At 34.6% G+C, this 15,131-nt stretch overlaps 1 protein-coding gene and 1 pseudogene across 2 annotated transcripts in view; both read right to left on the reverse strand.

The window, feature by feature from the left end:
- LOC149197749 (3-oxo-Delta(4,5)-steroid 5-beta-reductase-like) overlaps window positions 1–12,606 on the reverse strand; it is a 57,426-nt gene extending 44,820 nt beyond the window's left edge. The window contains exon 1 of the mRNA XM_089405943.1: window positions 12,458–12,606. The gene's annotated coding sequence lies outside the window, so the exon portion shown is untranslated. The remainder of the gene's footprint in view (window positions 1–12,457) is intronic.
- Window positions 9,845–12,463, reverse strand: LOC149197750 (3-oxo-Delta(4,5)-steroid 5-beta-reductase-like; annotated as a pseudogene). Its single transcript, XR_016254785.1, has 2 exons — window positions 12,244–12,463; window positions 9,845–11,441 (listed from the first exon to the last, which is right to left on the reverse strand). The product of XR_016254785.1 is annotated as a 3-oxo-Delta(4,5)-steroid 5-beta-reductase-like (transcript).
- Window positions 12,607–15,131: the final 2,525 nt, after the last annotated feature.

Below are 15,131 nucleotides of genomic sequence, written 5' to 3' on the forward strand. Positions count from 1 at the left end.
TTTGGATTCTAAGTGGCCATCTCGATTACAAAAGTTGCAATGTCTATCAGTCTTTTTCCCTTTGTTTTTATTTGTCTTATCATTTTGTTGAAATGATTTTTCATTTTGAGGCTGAAATTGCTTAGGACCCTTGTTTGGTTTAGGACCATTCTTTTTAGGATACAACTTCTTAGGATTCTTTGGATTTGGTTGCTGCTGGGCGGCTAATGCTTTCTTAGAAGAGTTTCCAAGATGAAGAAGACCAAGGTGTAAGAGTTTTTCTTGTTCTCTTATTAAAGAATCACAAAAGGAATCAAAGGAAGGGGACTTGTAGGTTTGTCCTTGAGAAATGAAGGCTTCTCTTGTAGAATGGAAGGTGGAAACAAACACAGAATAGGCTGGTCCCAACTTAGTAAGAATGGAGTAGATAAGGCTACTATCTTCTTTCTTAACCTTAACACCTTCCAAGAGAAGTCTAAGGGTCTTGAACTTGGACAAAAAATCTTCAATGCAAGAAAAATTATTGGGGTCCAATGTAAGCAATTCATTTTCAAGTTGATGGGCTTTAAGTTCATTTTTAATTCCAAAGACTTTAGTAATTTGTTGCAGTGCTTCATCAGGAGTATCAAGTTCTGCAATATGGAATCTAAGATCTGGAGAAATAGACATCCCTATCAACCCACGTGCTTGGTCTTGCCTATTTTCCCATTTAGCTGCCTTATCTTCATCTTTCGGTTTGGTCTCTTGGCCTGTGGCTATTCTGTAAAGACCTTTACTTCTAAGTAAATCCACAATATAGGACCACCATTGGAAGTAGTTAGTGCTATCAAGAATGACTTGGCATGGACTTTCCATTTTTAACAGAAACTGAAGCTGTAGATGCTGAAACTAAGTGTACCAATGGAAAGATCTCGAAAAATTAGGTCGTTTCAAAAAAACGGTTCTGAAAACGGCTTCCGGATGAAGAAGTTATGGATTTTTGAAAAAAAATTGATGAAGTCGCCGACGAAGTGCGGGAATGTGCGGAAATGAAAAAATTCACCCCCAAAAAATGGAGACTTGAACCCAAGACCTCTACTCTCATAAATTAGCTTTGCACCAAGTGAGCTATACAAAAAGTTTGAGAGAGAGAGAGAGAGAGGGGGGTTGATGCTTTGGGTCGCGTGCTTGCTTTGAGAAGGCTCTTTTTCCCTACAAAACAAAAAATACAAAATCCAACGCGGACATACAAAAAAAACGAACCTTGCGGCTCGAAGTTAGCTTTAGCCGAAAAACTAAATATTTTCAAAAATGAACCTTGCGGCTCAAAGTTAGCTTTAGCCGGAAACTAAATATTTTCCTCAATGTTTCTGATTTTCCGAGATCACACTAAGCTGCAGCGGAAAAGAGCATATGCATGAGAAAAATCCTTCCTTTCTGTTTCTGATTTGCCCAGATCGCACAGAGTCGCAGGGCAAAGAGCATACGCAGAAATGAAAGGTATAGATCGGGTAATAAAAAAAGCTAAATAAACTGAAACCGAAATAAACAGAGAGAAAATAACTGTAAACTGCAAATAAACACTGTATACCTCCAGATCTTAAAAATGACGCAGCTAGGGCTACCGGAAACCTTTTCGCGTGAAACGAAAGGGGTTCCTCACTGGAACAGATGCTCCCAACACAACAGAGCAGTCCTCTCGGCCCGAAAGCAATCAAAAACAGTAGATCTAGGAAACGACAGTCGGATGCAGTTCTACCGGCTTCAGATTTGGATCACCAACGGACGCGGCCCTCAAATAGCTCTAATACCATGTAGGAATTTACAGGGTAAGTTCCTCAGACAGAACACCAAAGGACACCGCTCACAAACAGATCACAGATCAATACACCAGTATTTTGACGTGGTTAAAACCCTCAAAGAGGGAAACAGTCCACGGCCTGAGCCAACACAGCCACTTCAGGCAATTTATTAATAAAAGAATGAAAATTTACATATGCTTCTCTCATAGACGGATTACCCTACAAATGACCCTCCATGCGCTTTAAATAGAAATCATGGACCAATCGGGTGTTAAGCCATGGATCAAGTGTCGGTAATACCAAGGAGAGAATGAACCGTCGGATCACTACATATCGTGACCGTCGGATTGTAAGTTACAAAATGTACAAGGTAAAGAAACACACTTTAACTAATTCTATACCTAACTCTATACTAGACCAAGTTGTACTTAACTATTTCCTATGTGTCAGAATATCCTAACACATACAGGCTGAATTTTAGATGTACAAATAACATGGCTGAATATGAGGCCCTCCTGCTAGGACTTAAATTGATCAAAAGTCTAGGGGCAGTTAGGATATCAATTTTGGGAGATTCTGATCTGGTTATTCAAAAAATGAAAGGAAACTTTGTCACAAATGATCTCAGGTTAAGAGCTTATAGAGGGGCAGCAATTGAAATATAAAGAAGCATATACTAGGACCATAAGAATGCCACGTTAGTACTGGAGATATGCTCTGACGCTTCTTTCCTCTGATATTCTCTAAACAATGGACCATCATGAGCATTGCTATAGTATGCATCAGGTTATCATGAGCTCGAAGTTCATTTTGCATTTTTCCTGTATATTATCCATAAATTTATGTGGCTATCTAACATCCTACATATTCTCAAATAGTAATTCTGCTTTTGGGGTATTAACTCTTGACCTCACTAACTTTAAGTAACCAACTGAAGTTTAACTTTTACCAGAAACTTTCAGTTTTATCTCCAAGGCAAAATCTCTGAGATACGTCAGACACTTCTTCCTTGTATCCATTCCACTAAAAGTTTCCTGAATGTAGTTGATATTTTCATCTCCCATGAGAAGAAGCTTCTGTTGAATGATGTATCTTGCGTCAAGGTTTTTGCAAGTGATCTTTCTCCAATTCAATGATCTCACAGAACTATGTTTTTTTCAGTTGATATGATTGTCTCACTAATATTTCAATAAATATTTTCTTAATACCTTTTTGTGGTCAAAGAGTGTGTTCATAAATATAAGAAGGTTGAGTGATACTTAAATATTTCCTTCCCTTTTCATTTGATGCTTGAAATCAAACTTGTCTTGCACACTATTTAACCACCTTATATAGATGGTGCACTTGAGAAATACAACTTGTATTCACTTTCTAAAGGTCTGCATAAAATCCTTAAGTCATTCTCTTCTAATTTCTCTAAATATCAACTACGTGTCATAGACTAATGGAAAAATTGCTTAATCCTTTTTATCATATAAAAAAAATTCAAACACACTTTTAATCGTTCATCCAAGAAAAATATTTAGTGAGAAAGGGTTATATACCACTTTTTTCATAGAGTCCTCTGCTATTATTAAACAAGGGTAGCTACAAAGTAGCAAGTACCTACTTAAAGTTCTTAAAATTTTAAGTTGCGAGAATTCAAATTGCTAGAATTTAAGTTGTGAGAATTTAGTGTAATATTGGTTTCTTGTAAGAGGATTGTTCAAAGTTGCTAGAGTTTTAAGTTGTGAAAATTTTGTGTGGTTTTGGGTTTTCCATGTTATTAAATTTTGTCAAAAGGAATTAAATTTAAATTTGTGAGAATTATATGTGGTATTGGGTTTTTGTGTTTTTCAATTTTGTAAATATGAAAAGAAAGACTAGGTATATTAGTGATCAAGAAAGGTTGTAATATCACAGACATTGAGTCTAGCAGCCACAAGGAACCTTCCATATTGTCTTTCTTTATGTGAACCTTCCATATAGGCATATTATGTGCAACAAATTTCAGACCAATTTCACTCATGCATAGGGGTGAGACACTATATTTCCATAGTCGTTGTTACAGAGGTCATGCGGAGATGTTATTACTTTAATTTCTTTAAAAACTATGTTGAGTAGCCTTCCAAGTTGCTAAGTAGATTCACAAGTGGTTTATGTTGTAAAACATTTGTGGAAGATCTTATTAATTTAATTTCTTTAAAAACTATGTTGAGTGGCCTTCCAAGTTGCTAAGCAAATTCACAAGTGGTTTATGATATAAAACCTAATTTCAAATGAAGAGCAACCCATCCCAAAGATACTTGTTCAAATCCTCAATGTAGCTTGTGTCAAACTCTTATACTTGTTTCCATCTTCCAAATGGCTATTTGATTATTTAATTCCAAACAAAAGTATCTTATGAACTGCAATGTCCATCTTCACAAAAGCACATACAGTAAATCATAGCTGTAGGTTATGATATCTTTACTGTGTGCATATGGATGCCTAAGTATTTTCAGTTGAAAAGCAAATCTACATACTAATTCTCCATGGCTTAACAAAGATGTTTCTTCAAATGTATCTAGCTTAGGGAAACCTAGTATTTGAAAACTACTTAACTAAAATCTTTCCCTCGCCTCTGGTGAAACTGTCATTGAAATTTGCTGTTCAATACTGGAAAACTAAGAGGCATTGCTTGGTTATTTAAACCACAAGGAGAACTGACACATATGGTGGAAATGCGGATCAAAGTGGAAGAATGATACACTGCCTTGCAAATGCTTTCAGCTTTAACTACTTGTGTGCTGATTAATTCTTTAAAGTTTCTTTAGTTTTTCAGCTGAGAGTTCATGTTTGCTCTGTTTTACCAATTTTTTTAGCTTTGGGCTTTTGAAAAGTTGCACCTCAGGATCTATGTTTGCTCATTACCAATCCATTAGCTTTGTTACTGATTTCTGTAAGGAGATGCTAACTTTTGTCACCTGTTACAACCGAGATCTACCTCTAAGCCACAGGCCAAAGTGGCCCATCATTTTCTTTTCTACGTTAATATAAGCTGGGGTTTTGATGATTGTAATAAATTTTGTTTCTCTTTTGTGGGACATTTTGTGCAGGAGTTCAAATGGTGTATATAAATAGAAAGATGTAGAAAGTGACAGTCACGGGATATGTGAAGCTGAACAAGGTACTGAAGAAAGTGAAACGCACTGGGAAGCGTGCAGAACTGTGGCCATACGTGCCATACAGCTCGGTTACCCAACCTTTCTCTACTCAGAATTATGACAAGAAAGCCCCTGCTGGGTTTGTGAGGAAAGAGAGCTTCAACACCAGTTCTGTCTCCAACAGCCAAGATGATCAGTACGCTACTAACATGTTTAGTGAAGAATTTATGCTATTCTCTTGTAATCTATAGGCCCCCAAAGCTCCTCATAGATGAGAATATTTGCAGGATGTTAATATTGTTGTAAGTTTGAAGTAGATGTGGAATGACTAACTTTTGTGCTGCTTCTCATTTTCAACAACAAGAGTTTCTATGGTGAATGAAGGGCTTACATCCTGTAAGTAGAATCCATGTCCTGCCTTGTGAAGCAGCGCTCCACTGTGATAGCGATCTTTGTAATGTTTCTGGTAAATCCTTTAGAATGCTATTTCATTATGTAATATGATGGGATTCACTCTACAGAGTCCATGTCATGCCTTGTGAATCAGCTCTCCACTTATGTGTATTTTCTCTGTAATGACCCTAGTAAATCCTATAGAATGAGATTTCATTCTGTAATATGATGGGATTTCACTCTACAAGATTGGTTTCAGTTTTACTTGTATTGTGGTATATGAAATTTCTCAGTTTTACTTGTAATAGGATGGGATTTCATTCTGTAATATGATGGGATTTCCCTCTGCAATATTAGCTACTAAATTTTACTTGTATGGAAAGATTACTACTTTCTTTGTTCAATATTTTATTTTAATTTTATTCATTTCAGTCTATTATATTATATTTTATTATAATTTTGTTCATTTCAGTCTATGATATTTTATGATATTTTATTCAATTCTATCACATTGTTTTTCGAAATTATAAAAGTAAAGGCAGCTTCCTGTTTTTTGAAGTTAGAAATTATAAAATCAAGGGAGCTTCCCTTTTCCGTCATTAAAGGTATCTTTTGATGCAGAATAAATATACCATTTTTAAATATTTAAAACTCAAAAATATTATTTAAATGCTCGATTATCACCAAGCTTCTTGACTTTAAACTTTTATATGGCCACAAGTGTCATCCAGCTCATGGATCCACATTAATAAAGTGGATAAGAGGACTTAGGGACGACACTACATGCATTGTAGTGGATTTGATCCCACCTAAGAAATCCGCACCACCAACTCCAGTTAAGAAGGAAGGCAAATTTAAGAATTTTTTCAGAAAGAAATCCACTGATTCATTGTCTAAGTCAGTTGAAAAGCAACAAAATATAGACATTGTCCAGGAAATCTTTGAGGAGGGGTCAGCAATGCTCACTGAAAGGTAGATAGCCATTTCCAGCTTAGCATCCTTGCAGTAGATTATGTTTTGTAAACACAGACTTATCATTTAAAATTGCAAAGGGAGTAGCCAGAGCCCTGGCTTATTTACATGAAAGGAAGTTTGTTCATGGAAATATTAAGCCAAGCAACATCCTTCTAGGCTTTGACATGGAGCCATACATAGCAGGTTTTGGGCTAGAAAAGCTACTGGACACTGCCAATGTCAAGTATAGTAGCTCTGCTATCCACCTAAGGAACCTTGAAGGTATATTTTCAGGGAGAAAACGATGAGAGGTTGTATCCTCCATGGTCACTCTAGAAATCCTTATAAACCCATGTAAATATGGTCTTTGATTAATATAAAACCTTAAGTTACAAAATCTCTTTCTCTCTCTCTCCCTCTACATATATATATATATGTCTATATATATATATATATATATATATATATATATATATATATATATATATATATGTCTCATTGATAACCAAAAATGTATATATTATTTAGACGTATCTTTCTCTCAATTATAAAATCTCTTAGATTTTCAGCCCATCTTGCTTTAAATTATAAAAAATTGTGAAATATTGGCCAATCTTTTGTTAAAATATTAGACCTTATAAATAATAGGAAAATATTTTCTACTAAAATATAATTTGCTCATTTTCCACACTAGGGAAAATATACCTACATGCCTACTTTTCATCATCTAATAGGTTTTTATGATGCACTCATGCAAATCTATTTGTTTGTTTTGATCCCTTTTACAACAAAGGTCATGTATGTGTTAATCTAACCTCCACTTCCCTCAATCTTGGGAGATATTAATGTGTACACTCTCACTTCATGAATATCAACTCTAGTAATTAAATTACATCCATATCCTTGAGAGCTTGTGTTATCCATGTTGATGTAATTAGATGTAGCCTTAAACCTATTTATTTAAGGAGAAGCACCATTAGGAAATTTTAGGAAGCTTCTCTCAAGAGTAGTAAGTTCCCACAAATTCGTTTTTGTATTATTTTCGAATAAGAATTGATGTTTATCTTCTTTTTTTATTTAGTGACCTTATCTTCTTTAGCACATCTCTAAACATACTTAACTACTCTCTAAAATATCTTAATATGTTGCTAACAGGAAATCTATATAGGATTCTTTATAAAAGTTGTTACTACACTTTTCCCAAGCTACCTTATCCTGTTCATTAGCAAGCATCTCTTTTGTAACATTGAGTCATTTGTGGACATTAAAAGCATTTTCCTCTTTCTTTCTTTTTTTGATATTAAGTTTTTTCTACTGATTGGAGATCATATTACATGATGCATGATTAACAAATGCTTCTTATTTGTACGAAAAATACACTCGAGATATAAAAGACTTAAGACACATGATAAATGAAGAGTTTGGTTTTATTTATCTAGATCACAATATCACGCATATGAAAATTATTTCACCATTTGAAAAACTTATTATTTCTTTATCCACTCACTATATGAGTTCCATTGGGAATGTAGAGCCTTACAACAATAATAAATTGGTGCAATTTTCAAAATTTCATATAATCTACTAATTATCAGCACTAAACTCTTTATAAATGAAGTTGAAACACTAAAAAACGGTGCTTGCCTTTTAATTTAAAAGAGAATTATCATGGTAAATTAGTATAAGAATATTAGTAGAAAAAATCACCTAGTCATAAGCCTAAATATTGGCAAAGGCTAATTCTTCATGTGGCATAATCAATTAACCATGTGATCTTGCTACATGATGCAAAAAAAATGACCCATGGATCCTAATACTTTTTAGGGTTCTTTTCCAATTCAATAGGCTTTTCTTCTTCTTCTTCCTGAGATGGTAAAGATAATGACTCAAGAATGACTCTAAGCTTACTAGATAACCAAATTCTCAGCATACCTTGCAATTTCCACACTAGCCACTTACGGATTTTCAATCAATGTTTAGATAATAAATAATGGATGGGCATAAAAAAAACATAAACATTAACACCAAAAATAATAATAATCACATGAACCTACTGAGAAAGTGGAAACACATAAGATATCATCTTCACATTGGATACTTTTGGAGAAAGGCAATCTTGAGTACCATGATCAAATAAAGAAACACGGAAACACATAAGATATCATCTTCACATTGGATACTTTGGAGAAAGGCAATCTTGAGTACCACGATCAAATAATGAAACACCACACTACGGGATAGTTTTTAAAATTTTGATATAAACATTGGTTTTCAAGAGAGATTGCAATTAACAATGTACAAATTACTCAATAAATAATTACCAATTAAACTTTTAAGTCACGTTTTAAAGGTGCAATTAAGTTGAGCTTTCATCTTGTCATTCAATTGATGGACACTGAATATTAAATATAACATAAATATATAGGAGTAGCATGTGAGTGTGAGTTTTATAAAGAAGATTCTTTTTATTATTAATAAAAATATAGATAGTCAGTTTCATTTTAAAGGGTTATAAATATGATTATAAATACAAGACTTAAAAGGTTGTAAATATTTAAAGGGTTGTAAATATGAGTTATTAATTGTTTTTACTCAAAACGTGATAAATAGCAATTTAGCAATTTCTTTTTAATTGAGTGACTCAAATTCATGTTTCTTTAGGTTGAAGGTAAACCCACTAAAGTGGAAAAAACTGTGATGCCAATAATTAGAGGGATTGTCATCATGGGGTGATAAGAAATTTAATATTCAAAGAAGAGGAGGTAGTAGTAGATTCTAAATAAATTAGAAATGCAACAACATAAATGTTTGCAACGAATTTAGAGACATCCACCTTGTTGAATAATGCACACACTACATGGATGATGGATTTCCGCACTTTATGCCTTACTCCGTTTTCTTTGCAACATATGGTGCAAATGCTAGTTCTAGAACCCTACCCCAAAAAAAATTATGTTTTACCCTTCACATTGGCATCCCACCTATGTTTTACCCTCCACATTGGCCTCCCACATTACACCTCTCCCAATTTTTTTGAAGTCTAAACGTCACAAATCATTACCCATTTAAAAATGAAAAGCGAAAACTATGTTTTAGGAAACATTACCCACATAAAAGTGAAAGGCAATTTTAACTTTAAACCTCAGATATCATTGCCCATTTAGAAGTGAAAAGTTATAGCTTAAAAGTGAAGGAGTCTCGAGGAGACTGCCACTTTAGTGGTCAGAAATTGGGTAAAAAATTTCAAATTTTTTTTGTAAAGGGAGTGTTTGAATAGTGTTTTTGATGGTAGAAATGCATTCAGCACCATCAAAAAACATCTAGGACAGCTAAAACTTTGAAGTTTAACAACTATAACTTGGATTTACAAAAATCCTTTCTAGATTTTCTCTAAATATAACTCGAATTTCCATATCTTTCCGAGCAATTCCTCTGGCTAGTTAAACTACAGCAAAAGTGAATAGCCAAAACTAAGTTTGCAGAAACATTTCCCATTTAAAAGCGAAAGCCATTTGCAATATGGACTGCAAATCTCTGAGTAGATCATTTAAACAATTATGACTATTGCATCTGATACTCTTAAGAATTGTAATACACAGAGACCAAGAATGATCTAGGCTGAGTTGATATCTTGAACAGTAGGCTGAGTTGATATTTCAAAGCAACACAATCGCTGCGTTTGATCACAATTTATGTTTACATAATCATCTGGATGCACATCATTAAAGTTGCAGAGAAGTATTATGAATGTCTACATTAGATCATAAAACAGGGAAGAAACTCAGGCTTTTGTTGAAAGTCAGAACTATTTCCACCCGGGAATTGCTTTATTGAAAGAAATTCTTGTCTGGAGTTCCAGCTCTTTATTTGAGTCCATTGCAAAATCACACATCAAGCAAATTTTCAAAACCCTAATTATACACATCCCACTAGAACTATGCTTTAAATGAACGTTCAGAATATAACATAAGCATCCTGAATCACAAAACCAAGCTCTAAGTGAACTGGTAAAGTAACTCCTCCACTTGGTTTTAATTGGAGACATAAATATGGATCAAGTTTAAGGAACAACATGAGATGCCTTCATTTTGTCGATCCAATGTGCCAGAGAAGTTTCTGTATTTCGAAACCCAAAGAAACCATACTCTTTACTTTTATTCATGCTATGTACCAATCCCAGGGGAAGATTTAATATAGCATCCGCAAACCACCAGTTTCCCACTTCTCCAATCTTTGTTGGGTGGAGATTATTTTCTCTGACAATTGCATTCCAGATTGGACCTTTGTCTTTCATAACCTCAATCAGTCTAAAGCCTTCACCCTCGTATGGTGATGGCTCTAGACCAAATTTTTCTGCTAGGATCCCCCAAAGGCCTTTCCATTTGAACACATCTCCATTAGTACAATTAAAAGCCTGGTTCTTGGCATAAGGGTCTGTGGCAGCCCAAATTTCTTGCTCTACAATCAAATCTGCATCAGATATATCCATAAGCTGTTCCCATGCAATTGTGTTGCCTGGGAATTTGAAGGGCAGCCCCTCATGTTTGCAGATGGCAGCATAAACACAGAGTGTGCATACAGCATTCATTAAGCTCCAAGGAGAGAAGCCAAATATGATTGTGGGGCTGTGAATGGACCATGTTAATCCCTCTTTCTTTTTGGCAGCCTCAAAAACAATATCCTCCAGAGTGTAATAAAAATTGGGCACAGGTAACCTAGGAAGCTCTTCATGATAAGGTGGCTCCTGCGGCTTGCGATTCCTGGCCACTGCATCAGATGGACCCAAATAGCTTTTTGCCCCAGTCTGAAGACAGATGTGCTGGAAATTCTCTGCATTGGGCAGGAGTGCATCTAACACATTTCTCAACATTCTTCCATTATCCTCACAGTTCTGCTCCTATGTTTTCCTGCTCACCCAAACAATCCAGAAAAGATGGGTGACATCCTTCAATGGTGAAATCTTTTCCAAAGTGAGTTCTCTCTCCAAAACATCACATTGAATGTATTCAACTGGAGTATCTAGCGACCAATCTGGCTTCGGCCTCCTAGCAACTCCGTAAATTTTCCAAGGTCCACCGGGAGTGTCAGGCAGAGGCAAGATTTCTGCCAAGCCATTGCCCACGATTCCTGTTACCCCTATAACCAGTGCCACTCGTGGTTGTTTCCCCCTTTTCTCTTCAGAACATTCACCTCTGGTTTCAAATTTTCTCTGCATTGAAATAGGTAAGTGTTACCAAAAATGCAAGTGCAGCCATACAATATAATGAAGCAACAGTGCAATCCCCAATCAAGCAAAGTAGCCCACCTAAACACCGAAAGTTGGTAAGCTCAAGTGTGCAAACTCTGAAGCTCAAGACACCTTTTCCAAATTCTAATATTTAATAAAGGTGCCATTTGTGTGGACTCGGGAGAAAAGGATAAACAAAACATATACATTTTCATGGTAAACCTTAGGGTAATGTCCATTTTAAATACATCCTAGTACACTTAAAATTAAATTTCAATCACTACCCTCTGCAGTTAAACGAGATCCCAATCACAAACATTTTTTTTTCACAAAAGTAAAATCGAACAATATTAGTATTGGGTGGTGATTGAGATCTCGTTAAAAAATAAATTAATTAATTAACTTACTATCCCACAAATTACTAAATTAAAAAAAATAAAATAAACAAATTTAACATTTATTAATAGAGGAAATTGCAAAATAAAATATTAGTTTTTAACAAAATGAACTAACATGCTTTCAAACTGTGTTTGTTTGGTTAAAAGCCGTAGGTTAAGATCTAAAATCTTAAAAATATTTGGCAGGGTGAAAGCTTGCCCCTTAGAAATCACCAACCATAATAATGTGATTTTCCTTTAATAACAATGATGAATCAGCATAAGTTATATCAAATTCCAACCTAATTATGATAATTCTTATTTAAGAAAAACAAAAAAATACATTTCGCAGATAAGGCAACTGAAATAGATATAGGTTAACACGAGAGATGGCCAGGTGAACCTGCCTGCCTGGAATACCAGCTCATTGTTACACGCTACACACTAAGCCAAACACCAATCTGCGAAATCAGACATCAAAGCGAAGTTCCATAATACGTTCCTTCATTAAATCTGGCATCTATAGGTCATGTTAGTGGATTCTGAACCAATCAATGTAAAACAGTGAACCAATTCTGAAATTTCCACGTTATCACAATGAGCATAATGAGATACGATTACCAGAAGAATTTAGCGTTGTGGTTCAGAAATGAAGGCAGCTGCGCAGAGATTCCTGTTGGATTTCTGCAACAAATACTGCGTTAGGGATCTTCACTTTTCTGCAACAAATACTGCGTTAGGGATCTTCACTTATTTGTAGACCAGTGACGAGGATTTATAAGCATTTCTACGCGTTAGGGACGACTTAGATGCCAAGTCTAGATGCTACGGACACCGTCTAGATTCCTCGTTTTGTTTTCAGTGTTGACACCCAGATATTTTGTTCGAGATGCTCTACATGTTAGGTTCATAAATTGATTACCAAGTCTAATTTTCGTCTGCAATAAACTTATTAACTGCACTACACTTTATTGGTTATAGTTGTGACTCTTAACATATGAAAGTATTCAATTTTTCATTGATTTGTCATTAATTTTTCATTGAGTAAAATTAAATTTATTATTTTTAAATAAAATTTATTTTTATTTATCTCAAATATATTGGTTGAAATGTCTTTCTTTTTATTTTGTAATGATGACAATAATTGACTTTTGTGTACTATATTATTAATTACTATGTACAATAAATATAAATAATTTGAAAAATAACATTATATATTAATTGCTATGTCCCATAAACACAAATGGTTTGTAATTAAATTCAAAAATTGCATTTTCTCATTGGTGTAAAGTATTGAATAGACAATTTTTATGGGTTTTAATTTTTAAGTTACAAAAAAATAATTTGAAAAATTATATAAAAATAACATGTGTATAATTTGTACAACTCTCATTATATCAATCCATACTCTAATGACATGACATGTGTACTATAATATGAGCATTATATAAAAAAATTGTCATCTTTAATATTAAATAAATAATTATTAACTTGTTATCATTCTCTTCCATGTCAATTATATATATATATATATATATATATATATATATATAACCTTTATCTACCCAAAAAGTGTTTAATTTAATTATATTAAAAAAATTAATAAAAAAAAAGTTAAACGAATATTCATATAACTCATTTTACCGGCCTGGAGTATCTGCTTATGCTTGGCTAAGAGCTCGTCTTCCTCGGACGTAAGGAAACAAGCTAACGGCCCAAGACCCAGAGGCATTTGGCAAGGGTGATAGCCTGCTCCCTTACGGACCACCAATGGGTTATTACAGGTGGCGTGGTTTTCCTTGATAACAGTGATGCGTCAAACCGAAATTCGCGGATAGCAGACAGAGATGGCTGTCCTCAATGTTGGTTTGACAACTGAGTTTGATAGGTTTTTCCACCTTCAAAAAAAAAAAAACTAAAAAACTCATTTTACAATTTTATTATTGTTTGGAGAACATACAACATGACATGGTATTAAAATATTTTATTAAACTAAGCTGCAGGGAATGCTAGCTATGCGACCTTGTTGATTACTAAATCTAATTTCCATCTCCATTTGTATGGATTTAATGTTTTAACATGAACACCTACCAATACATTGAATGTCAACTCAAATAAAAAAATTTCCATTTGTATGGATGTAATGTTTTAACATGGACATGTGTGCCAATATAGTGAGTGCAAAGAGTATAACAGGGATTAGTCACTATCTAGCAATCTGATCTTGAAGAGGTAGAGAACAATGTCCAAGGTAATTCATCCAAAGAATGACCACATATTTGCCTAGGACATAAATACCCAACATGGTAAGGATTTACTCCACCAAGAGGTTGTTGACCATAAAAACAATAAAATCAAGTACCTTGAGAATGAGGACTAAAAGTGTTTCACATAGTGTTTCCATTGATGACAACAAGATATCAAAGGAGATGTGTGGACAATAGTAGCAGCACAATTCATGATGATCAATGAAGTTGTAGGACTCTTTGTAAAGCAAGATGACAACTTGATATTTCGCCAGGTCTCATTACATGAGAACATTGGTGCTTGAAGTTATTTAGGTCTTTGATGAAGCTAAGATAATAAATGCTCTTACAAATAGCATGGTTTCATAGTGCTCATTGATAATTTCTAATGGTATGTTTTGCTCAGAAAAAACTACTCCGAGATGAGAAGTTATGGCGTGTTGAAAATCAGTATTAGTTTGGAGCAAAAATTGAAAGGCTAAGCTATAGGGTCAAACCCAAAATATTAATATGTTAAATATCGTGCGCGTTTGGAGTGGATCCACCGTCAACTCAACATATCAACAACCATGGTTTCAAGAAATAGTACACTATTTAATATTGCTAAACGACATGCAAGTTCAAGGTCAATCACTGGTTTTTCCAACATATCAATGACGAGATCAAAGAGAAATAGCACAATGTTTAACCTTCCAATCAAATAAAGACACATGGCAAGGTCTTGTTGGGACATGACATGGCATTCGCTAATGTCAACATAGTGAGACATGGCGTCACTGGGTGCTACCACGTGGAAGTATCAATAGTAGTTTTGGAATAAAAAGGAGGTTAAATTTGGGGGACATGTGGCAACCCTCTTAGGTTTCCATGTGGACCATTGACATCATGATGATGTCATCAACGGGTTGTTCGGAGACTCTAAGGTCCAGATCATGTGAATTAGTTACATGGGATGTCGGCCCAACCATTCAAATATATTAAAATTCCAAATTCCCAAGAACAAAATTGGTTGGCCCTTCATGGCTTGAGCACTATAAATATGGCATCAC

This window comes from Pinus tabuliformis, chromosome 2_2 (assembly GCF_031772625.1).
Source record: "Pinus tabuliformis cultivar Carrire ecotype Pingquan chromosome 2_2, CPIR1, whole genome shotgun sequence".
Lineage (NCBI taxonomy): Eukaryota > Viridiplantae > Streptophyta > Pinopsida > Pinales > Pinaceae > Pinus > Pinus tabuliformis.